General features: G+C 43.5%; 1 pseudogene; it reads left to right on the top strand.

Annotated features, from left to right (window-relative positions):
- Nucleotides 1-11389: 11389 nt before the first annotated feature.
- On the top strand, nucleotides 11390-11907 carry LOC128059387 (Golgi-associated plant pathogenesis-related protein 1-like; annotated as a pseudogene).
- Nucleotides 11908-12858: the final 951 nt, after the last annotated feature.

The raw sequence follows: 12858 nt of genomic DNA, 5'->3' as shown, positions 1-12858 counted from the left end.
AGGCTAGTGGTTAGGATTTGGTGTTTTTGCAGCCATGGCCTGGGCTCAATCCCTGGTTGGGGGAACTGATATCCCACAGGGCTCGTCGAAGCATGGCCAAAAAAAGGAAATTTAATAATGAAACCCAAATATACATCTGCCACTCATCGATTAATTTGTTGGGAACTAGAAGTCTGTGGATCTGAATTCTGGTCCTGGTTCTAGTTTAATCTTTGTTAAGTGACTTGATTTATTTCTAAAATGTGAGAGCCAGATTTAGTGCTTTCCATCCAGGAGGAGAAGGGGGCGACAGAGAATGAGATGGCTGGATGGCATCACTGACTCAATGGACATGAGTTCGAGCAAACTCGGACAGGGAAGCCTGGCATGCTGCAGTCCATGGGGTCACAAAGAGTCGGACACAACTTAGTGACTGAATAACAATCTTTATACCTTTAAGAAGCCCTCTTTTTTCACCTGTGGACTATTTTTACAGATTTTGGTGCTTTTTGGAGTAACTGAATCAGTCTCCTGTTGTAACACTGAATTCACATAATGGCAGCAGGCCACCGAGAAATACAGTCACGGAGGCTGCTCTTGCCAAGGCCACCTGCTCATCGTTCCGTGGCCAGTCGTGCCCACTGAGGCCAAGGGCATTTAGCAATGACCACACTGAGACAAGCTGCTCTGGGTTCTCTGTGGACTACCTGTGGGTCTAGCAGGACAGAGGCCCCAGCAAAGCTAAGACCACGTCACCCTGGAGGGAAGACAAATTCTCACTGAGAAACATCACTTTGGGAGTTGATTGGAGGGGGGTGAGGCATCTGAGGAGTGAAGTTGGGGGCACAGAGGAAACGTCCTTTTGCATTGCGACTTTTATTTTTATATTTTATCTTCTCAATGAGATGTTCCATGAAGAGAGCTTTATGTGTGTGGATGTATTTATGATGTGTATTTTGTATATATGTATGTGCAGGTATGTACACTCATGTCATTTCTCATTGTTCACAGTAGCTGTGAACTCTGAAGTCGTGGTGAACACTGACTTAGCCAAGAGTAATTCCTCCTTGGGGAAGTTCAGGTGTCTCCCCTATCTCTGGTCACAACATCTTCATCAGATCAATACATGACCTTGTTTTACAAGCGTTTGTTTGAAGCCCCCACGTGGTTGTTTATCGCTGAAAGTAACTCGAACTTATGGACCACAGCCATGTGACTTGTGTCTGCATGCAGCTCCTTCTGAAGGCTCAGCACAGCCTTCACACACTTACAAGACAAGACAGCACTGCAGACTGACCCTTGCAGGACATTTTAAATGGTGGAATCACCAATAAAGATGTGCCACTAAATGGGCCCGGAGAAGGACACCTGTCGATAGTGTAAGCTGGAGGGAGGGACAGAGCATCACTGGGTCCATCTTGGCTGGAATAGGTCAATGGGAAATGCGGGTTTTTCTTGCTCCGAGCATGTCTGCAAAAGCATGAGAAGGTGCAGCAAGTCTTGATCTCGAGATTACGAATAAACGTCCTCACCTGTGTGCATTCCCAAGCACAGAATCTGTGACAGCGAGAGCAGACTGGCCATGCGCATTTCTTCACTGCAAGCTCCCAACAGAGACCAGAATATCAGGGTCTGCAGACAGGGCTGGCTGACACCCCTCACTTTACCCCGAGGGAGGCGGAGCCCAGGCAGGTCTTGCCACTCGTGCAGGGTCCCGCTGGCAGCAGACCTGCCAGCAGCCTCCCAGAGAGGCGCCCTCCAGTGCACCCGGCATCCTGCCACCCATGACCACCAACACGCATGGCTTCGTTTAATCCACAGGTTCTCTGTTCTTCTTCAGTTCAGCTGGGTTCAGTTCAGTTGCTCAGTCGTGTCTGACTCTTTGTGACCCCATGGACTGTAGCAAGCCAGGCCTCCCTGTCCATCAGCAGCTCCTGGAGTTTACTCAAACTCATGTCCATTGACTCAGTGATGCCATCCAGCCATCTCATTCTCTGTCGTCCCCTTCTCCTCCTGCCTTCAATCTTTCTCAGCATGAGGGTCTTTTCAAATGAGTCCATTCTTCACATCAGGTGGCCAAAGTATTGGAGTTTCAGCTTCAGCATCAGTCTTTCCAATGAATATTCAGGATTGATTTCCTTTAAGATTGATCAGTTGAATCTTCTTGCAGTCCAAGGGACTCTCGAGAGTCTTTTCCAACACTACGGTTCAAAAGCATCAGTTCTTCGGTGCTCAGCTGTCTTTATAGGCCAACTCTCACATCCATACATGACTACTGGAAAAACCATAGCTTTGACTAGATGGATCTTTGTTGGCGAAAGAATGTCTCTGATTTTTAACATGCTGTCTAGGTTGGTCATAACATTTCTTCCAAGGAGCAAGTGTCTTTTAATTTCATGACTGCAGTCACTGTCTGCAGTGATTTTGGAGCCCAGAAAAATAAAGTCTGTCACTGTTTCCACTGTTTCCCCATCTATTTGCCATGAAGTGCTGGGATCAGATCCCATGATCTTAGTTTTCTGAATGTTGAGTTTTAAGCCAATTTTTCACTCTCCTCTTTTACTTTCATCAAGAGGCTCTTTAATTCTTCTTCACTTTTTGCCATAAATGTGGTGTCTTCTGCATATCTGAGGTCATTGATATTTCTTCTACCAATCTTAGAAAAGAAAATTGATGCAAAGCACTTCAAAAGCATATAAAGCGAACATCTCTGATAATCCCATGCCACCCATCCCACCCCACCCCATCCCTAGCAGCAGCAGCTTCCTGAGTCTCCCCAAATTCCTACCCCCACTGCACAAAGGAGGAAGTGAGTCCCAGAGAGGCTGTGAAGGGGCCAGCTGATAGGCCAAAGGGTCACAGTGGAACCCGGGCACGCTCTTGATGGAGAAAGTACTTTGGAGGTAAGGTGACCATTGACACTGCTGACCTGTGATGTCCAAATCAAAACCACAAAGAAGTATCACATCAGAATGGCCATCATCAAAAAAATCCACAAACAATATATGCTAGAGAGGATGTGGAGAAAAGGGAACCCTCCTACACTGTTGGTGGGAATATAAATTGGTGCAGCCATTGTGGAAAACAATATGGAGGTTTCTTGAAAAAGCTAAAAATAGAACTACCATATGACCCAGCAATTCCACTCCTGGGTATATATCTAAAAAAATAAAAACACTAATTCAAAAAAAACACACACACTCCAATGTTTAAAGCAGCACTATTTACAATTGCCAAGACATAGAAACAACTAAGTGTCTACCAACAGATGAATGGATAAAGAAGATGTGTATGTATATAATGGAATATTATGCAGCCTTGAAAAAGAAAGGAATTTTGCCACTTGCAATGACAGATATGGACTTGGAGGGAATTATGCTAAGTGAAATAATCAGATCAGTTCAGTTCAGTTCAGTTCAGTCACTCAGCCGTGTCTGACTCTTTGCGACCCCATGAATCGCAGCATGCCAGGCCTCCCTGTCCATCACCATCTCCTGGAGTTCACTCAGACCCATGTCCATCGAGTCTGTGATGCCATCCAGCCATCTCATCCTCGGTTGTCCCTTCTCCTCCTGCCCCCAATTTCTCCCAGCATCAGAGTCTTTTCCAATGAGTCAACTCTTCGCATGAGGTGGCCAAAGTACTGGAGCTTCAGCTTTAGCATCATTCCTTCCAAAGAAATCCCAGGGCTGATCTCCTTCAGAATGGACTGGTTGGATCTCCTTGCAGTCCAAGGGACCCTCAAGAGTCTTCTCCAACACCACAGTTCAAACGCATCAATTCTTTGGTACTCGGCTTTCTTCACAGTCCAACTCTCACATCCATACATGACCACAGGAAAAACCATAGCCTTGACTAGATGGACCTTAGTCGGCACAGTAATGTCTCTGCTTTTGAATATACTATCTAGGTTGGTCATAACTTTTCTTCCAAGGAGTAAGCGTCTTTTAATTTCATGGCTGCAGTCACCATCTGCAGTGATTTTGGAGCCCCAAAAAATAAAGTCTGACACTGTTCCCACTGTTTGCCCGTCTATTTCCCATGAAGTGATGGGACCAGATGCCATGATCTTCATTTTCTGAATGTTGAGCTTTAACCCAACTTTTTCACTCTCCTCTTTCACTTTCATGAAGAGGCTTTTTAGTTCCTCTTCACTTTCTGCCATAAGGGTGGTGTCATCTGCATATCTGAGGTTATTGATATTTCTCCTGGCAGTCTTGATTCCAGCTTATGTTTCTTCCAGCCCAGCATTTCTCATGATATACTCTGCATATAAGTTAAATAAGCAGGGTGACAATATACAGCTTTGACGTACTCCTTTTCCTATTTGGAACCAGTCTGTTGTTCCATGTCCAGTTCTAACTGTTGCTTCCTGACCTGCATATAGATTTCTCAATCAGATAGAGAAAGACAAATACTGTATGATCTCCCCTATATGTGGAATCTAAAGAACACAACAAACTAGTGGATAAAACAAAAGAGAAGTAGACTCACAGATACAGAAAACAAAGCAGTCGTTACCAGTGGGGAGAGGGAAGGAGGAGGGGCAGTCACGATACTAGAGGGGTAGAGGGGAAAAGGGAATTATTATGGGATTATATCAGATCACGTGTTTGAAATTTCTAAAAATTGTAGAGCACCATAGAATTGAAAGACTTTCATTCATTTTTTTTTTTTTAAAGCTAGTGACCTGTGAAAGACATCAATTTGGGCTCTTTTGAAATATTCTATACCTGACTTTGATGTTTTATGTTTTCAGAGACATTAACACAGAAAGCTCCATCATTCAGCTTTGGCTGAATTCAAACAGAACAAGATGCAGACATCTTAAGGTCACATTATTATTTGTATTCCACCGCCCCCCCGCCGCCGTTAACCTTATCACCGTTCTAAGGTGCTTCCAGAGTGTAGAAGGAAAACATTTAAAAAAATTGTTCTGTCATTACCATGAGCTCATCAGCATGTATTACTATTCTAAAGGGTCGGCTTGCCCCCATCCCCTATCTGATCACTTTTTTTTACTATATAACCTCTGCTAATTCCTGAGGAGTGAGGAATGCACAGAGAAAATCGGTTGCTTATAAGGTTTTTACTTTGAAGGGAAAGGGTTCAGATAAATTCAACTCTGTTTGCAAAGGAAAACTTCAAAGGCTTTACAAAGACTCCTCCCCTTAATTCAGTTTCTTGGGCTTGTTTCCCAATTTGAAAGGTAAGAAGATGAAAGAAAGTTAATCTTCCATAAATTCTCCTCCTGTTTTGCCCAGAGTTTCAATACAATTCCTTTTCACTTAGTAATTCTCACAGTACAAGATAGGTAACAGCCAGCAGCTGGCAAAGCTGCAAATTTGCCATTGTTCCAAGTGGCCTCTGGGCCCACCTTCCCCTCAGAATCCCTATCAGGTCTCCCATGGAGGCTCCTCCCTCCAGAGCGTCTCATCCTCCTGTTATTCCAACTTTTCATGAAAGCATCCCAGAAGGTGCTGTGGAGCTGTAAACATCCGCACAAAGCTCTCTTTTCTGGGAAATCATTTTTCAAAGCAGAAACTAAACTTTGCTTTATGAAAATTGCTACTACTTAGGTAAGTTCCACCTCATCAATACTTAGGGTGAAGAATTTTTCACCTGCAGAAACAAAGATGACTCTCCGGTGTATTATTTCTAGTTTATGACCAGTGTCTCAAATCCTAAACAGTCTATCTTTGCTTATTTCAAATTAGATGAAAAATCTCTCAGCTTGAGAAGCTCTTGAGCAAAAGGATGCCCCTCTGGGTCTAAAGAACCCTAAAGGCTGTTTATTTCAAGGCATGTGGGCCTGAATATGATTTTCTCAAAGCTCTATTCAACCATGTTCTCAGTGGTTGATCTAAGCAGAATCAGAAATTTCTAGGAGTTAATTAATATTTCTGTTGCTGGATGAAAATGCAGTAAGACCCAAAATCTCTAAACATGCAACAAATTCTCCCTTGTTGTTGTTTAGTTGCTTAGTCATGTCTGACTCTTTGAGATCCCAGTGAAGTGCAGCATGCCAGGCTTCCTTGTCCTTCACTATCTCCCAGAGTTTGCTTAAACTCATGTCCATTGAGTCAGTGATACCATCTAACCATCTCATTCTCTGTCGCCCTCTTCTCCTCTTGCCCTCAATCTTTCCCAGCATCAGAGTCTTTTCCAGTGAGTCAGCTCTTCACATCAGGTGGCCAAAGTATTGGAGTTTCAGCTTCAGCAACAGTCCTTCCAATGAATATTCAGGGTTGATTTTCTTTAGGATTGACTGGTTAGATCTCCTTGCTTATCCAACGGAATCTCAAGAGTCTTCGCCATCACCACAGTTCAAAAGCATCAATTCTTCAGCACTCAGCTTTCTTTATGGCCCAACTCTCACATCCAATATGATTACTGGAAAAACCATAGGTTTTTACTAAACAGACCTTTGTTGGCAAAGTGATGTCTCTGCTTTTTAATAACACTGTCTAGGTTTGTTGGCGTATTAAACATGCAACAAATTCTCGTTAGAAAATGAGAAGAGAGAAATGGGAATTATTGCTTATTACTATTCAGTCTTTGGTTTGGATGATGAAGAAAAGCTCTGGGAATGGACAGTGGTAATGGTTGTCTCACATTAGGAATGTACCTAATGCCTCTGACTTGTACACTTAAAGTGGTTTAAAGGGTCAGTTTTATGTTATGTGTTATGTTTTACCACAATTTTTGAAATGCAGTAAATAAATGAGAGCTTCATATTAAAATGTTAAATAATTTTACATTTAGTTAAAATAAATAAATTTTGAATAATTATTTTAAATACTTTAAATAAAGAATAAGCCTGAGAAGAAGCATAAAAATAAAATCATGCTTCTGGTGGGTAAATTGTCGCTAATAGATATAAAAAGTTTAATAACATGAAATTTTTGACGCAGAAATTCCACTTTTATCAAGTTATCCTAAGGATATAGCTTAACATGTATGCAAAGTCTGTATTGAGAAGAGCATTTATAATAGTATCATAAATGTCCAACAATACTAGTTTAATAAATTCTGGTTAATTTAGTAAATAGATGACCCTAACCTTGTGTCTGCATCTCCCTGGTATCTTTGTGTACTCTTTTGACTCTGACTTTGCATGAATTCCGGGCATTCCTCCTCTTTTCTCTAAGGCTTTCCTTCAATTATCATTGGTTCACTCAACATTTACTTATTGACACTTCCTGTGTTAGGACCACAGGAGGTGCTGGGGATAAAGCTTTCAACAGGCTGGACAAAGTCCCTTTTCTCATGAAGCTTATAAACATTGAGGAGAATATGAAGAAGAAAATCAGCAATTATAACATCACATGGTGAGCGCTAGGACATTTGGATGCTCTGAGTCAAAATATGACAGTCAAGCCCTTAAACCAGATCTGGGTACATCTGGGAAGACTTCCTAGAAGAAGTCCTGTCATCATGAGAATGAGCAGGAACTAAGCAGCGGAAGACTGTGATGGGGAAGGAAGGACCTTCCAGGCAGGCAGAGATAATAGCATGTATAAGGACCAGAGGTTAAAGAAAGCTGAGCAAATTCGAGGAAGCATTTCAGAATAGCGTGAGCACAGAGATGCCAGGAAAAGACTGTTCTTCCCCTTCTTAGTTTCTGCCCAGGGAAAAGTCCTCCAAGGACAAACACCAACATGATAACTGAAACCGACACAGATTCACAGTCAATCCGCTTACTGAATGTGTCGGGCCATCTGTCTCTGTCTTTTTTTTTTTTTTCCTTTTAGTTGTTTTTCTGTGCTTTCTAAAATTTGGGAGGCAGAGCATTGCTTTCTTTAATAATCATACAGAACAAAGATAGCTTTATTATCACAGACTTAGAAAATGAACTTATGGTTGCCAGGGGGAAGGGATAGTTAGGGAGTTTGGGATGGACATGTACACACTGGTATATTTAAAGTGTAAAACCAACCAGGACATTCTGTACAGCACAGGGAACTCTGCTCAGTGTTATGCAGCAGCTTGGATGGGAGGGAGTCTGGGGGAGAATGGATACAGGTACATGTGTGGCTGAGTCCCTTTGCTGTGCACCTGAAACTATCACAGCACTGTCAGTGGGATATACCCCAAGACAAAATTTAACAACAACAAAAAGATGACGTTTATAGAATTCAGGAAATTCAAAGCTATGAACTGCAAAAAATCTATTATCTCAAAACGCCTAATCTTCACCAAGAACAGACATCTGAGTGGACATGTTAAAGCTACAGCAATAATGGAATTTACTCGACTCCTGATTCCTGAGTTCAAGGCTTGGAATTCTAGGTTCACAGTTACATTCTGCTTCTATTAAGAAGGAAAATATTGATGCTTCCCTAGAAACAGGCTTTGTTTTCCAATGATGGCGTTATCATCACTAAATTTTTCCTCTTTTCATTAAATCTGTGTATTTTGGAAGAAAGTTTTAAATCCTATCAGAAGGCACTTCACCTCCAGGTTATTTTTCTTGCACTAACTGACTAGTCTCACAGTATGGGCAGGCGGAATGAGCACAGCCCTCCGAACCGTGTGAGACTGGTCCTGGGTCATTCCGCTGGGAATCAGGATGAGCAATCATATGTTTAGTCTATGTTTGTGCTGTGACAAAAGCCAACATCTTAATTTCAAAAGCAGCATGATTTTATCAGTTGTGTGTGGATACCACTTCACAGCGCATAGATGATCTTTGCGCTTTTTCTAGATCCTCTCAGAATTCTAGGCTTCCTGGCTTCTCACCTGCCCCCACCCCCAACAGAAAAGATGGAAAACAGCAGGTTTTTAGGCCGAGACTGCCTTGGGGGAGGGAGGCAGTCCTGCCACCCACAGATCTACAGCAGGATTGGGAAGATTAACCAAATACCCGCCAGCACCATTAACACATTCACCCTCCAGCCAGTTTATCTTGGCACTTATGTGAGAATGGTGTTTGCAAAACTGGAACAGAAGCCCAGCTACATTTTGGAAATGGAGAAAGGAAGGGCCATAGGCAACCAGCTGAGGGAGGGGGCACCTGAAGGACAACCAGCCTCTGAGAGCAAGAAAGTGCAAGGCTCAGAAAAGAAACAGGTGGAAATTTTCCTTTGCAGTTTTCCCAGTCTTCGTTTAGAGGCTGCTTTCAATCAGGGTTTTAGAGAGGCTCTGTGAGCCCTGCTGGATCTCTTGTTCCAGGAGAGGAGAGACAGGAACTGGGACACAAGGAGAGCAGGCCCCTGGACAGCATTCATCATGATAAGAGCTAGGATGGGGCTTGTTGTTGCTGTCATTCAGTTGCTAGGTCTTTTCAACTCTTTGCGACCCCATGGATGCACGCCAGGCTCCTCTGTCCTTCATTATCTCCTGGAGTTTGCTCAAATTCATATCCATTGAGTCAGTGATGCCATCTAACCATCTCCTCCTTTGTCACCCCCTTCTCTTCCTGCCTTCAATCTTTCCCAGCATAAGGATCTTTTCTAATGAGTTGGCTCTTCACATCAGGTGGCCAAAATATGGAACTTCAGCATCAGTGAACATTCAGTGATTTAAGGCTATCCTCACCTTAAAAATGGAAATGGAGATTCAAAGATGTTGGTGCTGAGCCAGGGCTCAAAGCAGGTGGCCCAGGATGGGTCCTTCTGCCCTCTCTGTGCCCTGCGCCTCAGTGAGAGGGGCTCTCAGACCTCAGGCATCACCTTTTCTGCAAAACCCACTAGCTTTCCTTGACTGGGTTCCATCTCAGGCTTTCAGCACTTCTGGGTGCAAAGCTCTACCTGTCTTGTCCGCTGTCTCTAACTGCTCCCCACACCCCATTGAGTTGTTCAAGGTCCTCTCTAATGTCACCACGCCCCCACCAACAGTATCCCTTTCTCTGGTTCCCTGCTTCTGGTTCACAGGCCACAAATCTCGCAGATGTGCAAGGATGCGCTGAGCGCTGAGAAAAGCCGGGTCCAACATCATGTTACATTTTCATTCCTTTGTACCAACAAGAGCCAAAAAAGATGAAAAACTGGAAGGTTAAGAACAGAAAGTGCAAGATTCAAGAAGGAACCCAAGAAGTCCGGTTCTGCCCTTCTCCCAGCCTTTGACCTCCACAGATCTCCACAGACCTCCACAGGTCCCAAGTTTCTCTTCTCAAAAAGTAAGAGCTGAAAAGATTTTTTTAAATTTCTTCAGGCTACAAAAGCCTACCCGTCTATGGAAGACCGTAAAGCTATACAGAAGAGGGTAAAAATCACATTCACCATGGAATTGAATCAGACTCGAGCAGTCCTGTTCTAAAAGTTTTGCTACTTCTGCCAAAGTTCAGACTCTTAGCTTCCCATCCTGACCAAGTGCCTTGAACAAGCCCTCACCTCCCACTGTAGCCAACTATCAAACCACTCTTGATACATAAACCAAATGTTGTCCAGCAGTGGACAACAGGAAGCAGAGGGTGGTAATCCTGGAGCAAAGGGAAATACCCGAAGTGAGCCCCAGTTCTGCTGGCTGGCAGCCCAGGGTCACATCAGACTCCAAGCACAGAGCCCTGATCTCTACGGCTTACAGGAGCAGATGGAGGTGTTCAGGACAGCATAAGGAGCTGCACTTTGTGGGGACAGGGACTAGGGAGAAGGGGTGGCAGAGGTCTGAGTGGGTGTTGCCCTGTGTATAGATACCACATCTTCTTTTATCTGTTCACCTATCTGTTGTTGGACATTTAGGTTGCTTCCAAGTCTTGGATGTTGTAGATTAAAACTCAGTCATCTTAAAGGAAGGTGACATCATCTAATAATCCTGAATATACATCATCCTTAGTGCTCAGCATGCAATGAAAAACTACTGGATATGCAAAGAAGCATGAATATATGACGTATTACCTGGAAATTACCTCTTCTCCTCATGTATATCCATTCCATTAAGAAGACCAAAGAGGTGTCTGAGATAGCAAATAGCCAGCATGCTTCTGATCTAGAAAGAACTTGCAGTGACCTACTGAGTACTAATCTTACACAGTAAATGCTGTACTTTTTTTTAAATGCTGTACTTTTCACCCATTAATAACAGCCATTACGAATTTTTAAGAGGACTTAGGGAGGAGCAACTTTAACATCAATGTGAGTTTTTACTCTCTTACACTTTTTTTATGCCTATGGACAAATTATTTGCCAAGAATTCTAAATAAAAGGCATAATCATAAAACCTTAGGAACCTGGCAAGCGCACGTCTTTTTGTGTTTCATAGGTTCTAATATCTGGATGGCCACATGTCTTACAGAGGACACCTTGGGATGGAGTGAAAGAATAAGGAAGCCAGAGATTTGAACTTGGGAGGAAAATGCTCCCGGATGAATGATATCACGTGGGCAAACGCGGTAACATCATCAAAGCTGTGCCCCTGCTGCTCGCTGTGAAGTTTACCATCGTAAAGGACACCCAGAACGGCGCCGGGCCGGGAGGGAGCGCAGCGCAGCGCAGCGGGAGCGGAGCAGCGCGCCGAGCCTGCCATGGGCAAATCAGCCTCCAAGCAGTTTAACGACGAGGTCCTGAAGGCCCACAATGAGTACCGGAAGCAGCATGGTGTCCCCCCACTGAAGCTCTGCAAGAAGCTCAACCGGGAGGCTCAGCAGTATTCAGAGGCCCTGGCCAGCACGAGGATCCTCAAGCACAGCCCAGAGTCCAGTCGTGGCCAGTGTGGAGAGAACTTGGCATGGGCATCCTACGATCAGACAGGAAAGGAGGGGGCTGATAGATGGTACAGTGAGGTCAAGAACTACAACTTTCAGCAGCCTGGCTTCACCTCTGGGACAGGACGCTTCACAGCCATGGTATGAAGAATACAAAGAAGATGGGAGTGGGGAAGGCGTCTGCAAGTGACAGGTCCTCTTTTGTGGTGGCCAGATACTTCCCAGCAGGAAATGTCATCAACCAAGGCTTCTTTGAGGAAAATGTCCTACCTCCAAAGAAGTAATCTGTCCAGTGGAATGGGAAGGTGGCAGACTTAAGAACTTGGATATGAAGTGCCTAGAACAATAAAACTCAGCTGTGTGTCTGTCCCTGTGGGTGTGTGTGCTGTGTGTGTGATGCTGAGTCTCTTGCACACTCACTTGGTTAGACAGTTGTGTATGAAATCATTCTCATCAAAGAAATGAGCATACAAAGCCTTTATCTCGATGATTCCCTGGGCTGCAATTATTTGGACTCTGAGGGGAAAAACTCAATTTTTTAACTTAAAAAAAAATTTTTTAAGCAAAAAAAAAAAAAGGGAAAAGAAAAGGACACCCAACTCCCTTCCCAAATGGAAAGTGCCTGACCCATAGCCACTGTCTCACACCCCACTCCCATCCCCTGGAAAGTGACTCTACTCTCCATTCTCCAAAATGAGAAGGAGACTTGGCCTAAAGTAATGGATTGAAGGATAGCTTACTTCACTGTCACCACCACAGACTATTCCTTCCTAGGCATCATCTACTATCGACCACTGTATCAAGCATCTCAATTTCACAACTTTTCAAAGCAGAGAAGGAGACCAATTAAAATTGAGAGAAGAAGGACTTTTCTGGTGATCTTGTCGTTAAGACTCCACACTTCCAGTGCGAGAGGCAGAGGTTCACTCTCTGGTCAAGGAACTAGATCCCACATGCAGTGTGGTGCAGCTAATAAATAAAATGAAATAAAATAATCCTTCCAAAAAAATTGAGAGAAGGACCATGATTTCAACAAGAAGTATGAGGAAGTAAACAGATCATTAATAAATGAAAAGGAAACCAATTCATACCTATAAAGAAAATTTCTCTTGTGACTTGAGTTAAATGGCTTTTCTAGACTTAGGGAAAATTAAGGAAAAATAGGATACTCTATCAAGATCAAAAGCCAGTGAGAGTTTAAACTCATTTCGCAAAGCCAGTATCACCCTGACACC

Source organism: Budorcas taxicolor, chromosome 14 (genome assembly GCF_023091745.1).
Source record: "Budorcas taxicolor isolate Tak-1 chromosome 14, Takin1.1, whole genome shotgun sequence".
In the NCBI taxonomy this organism is placed as follows: domain Eukaryota; kingdom Metazoa; phylum Chordata; class Mammalia; order Artiodactyla; family Bovidae; genus Budorcas; species Budorcas taxicolor.
This window is presented reverse-complemented; position numbering and strand designations above follow the sequence as displayed.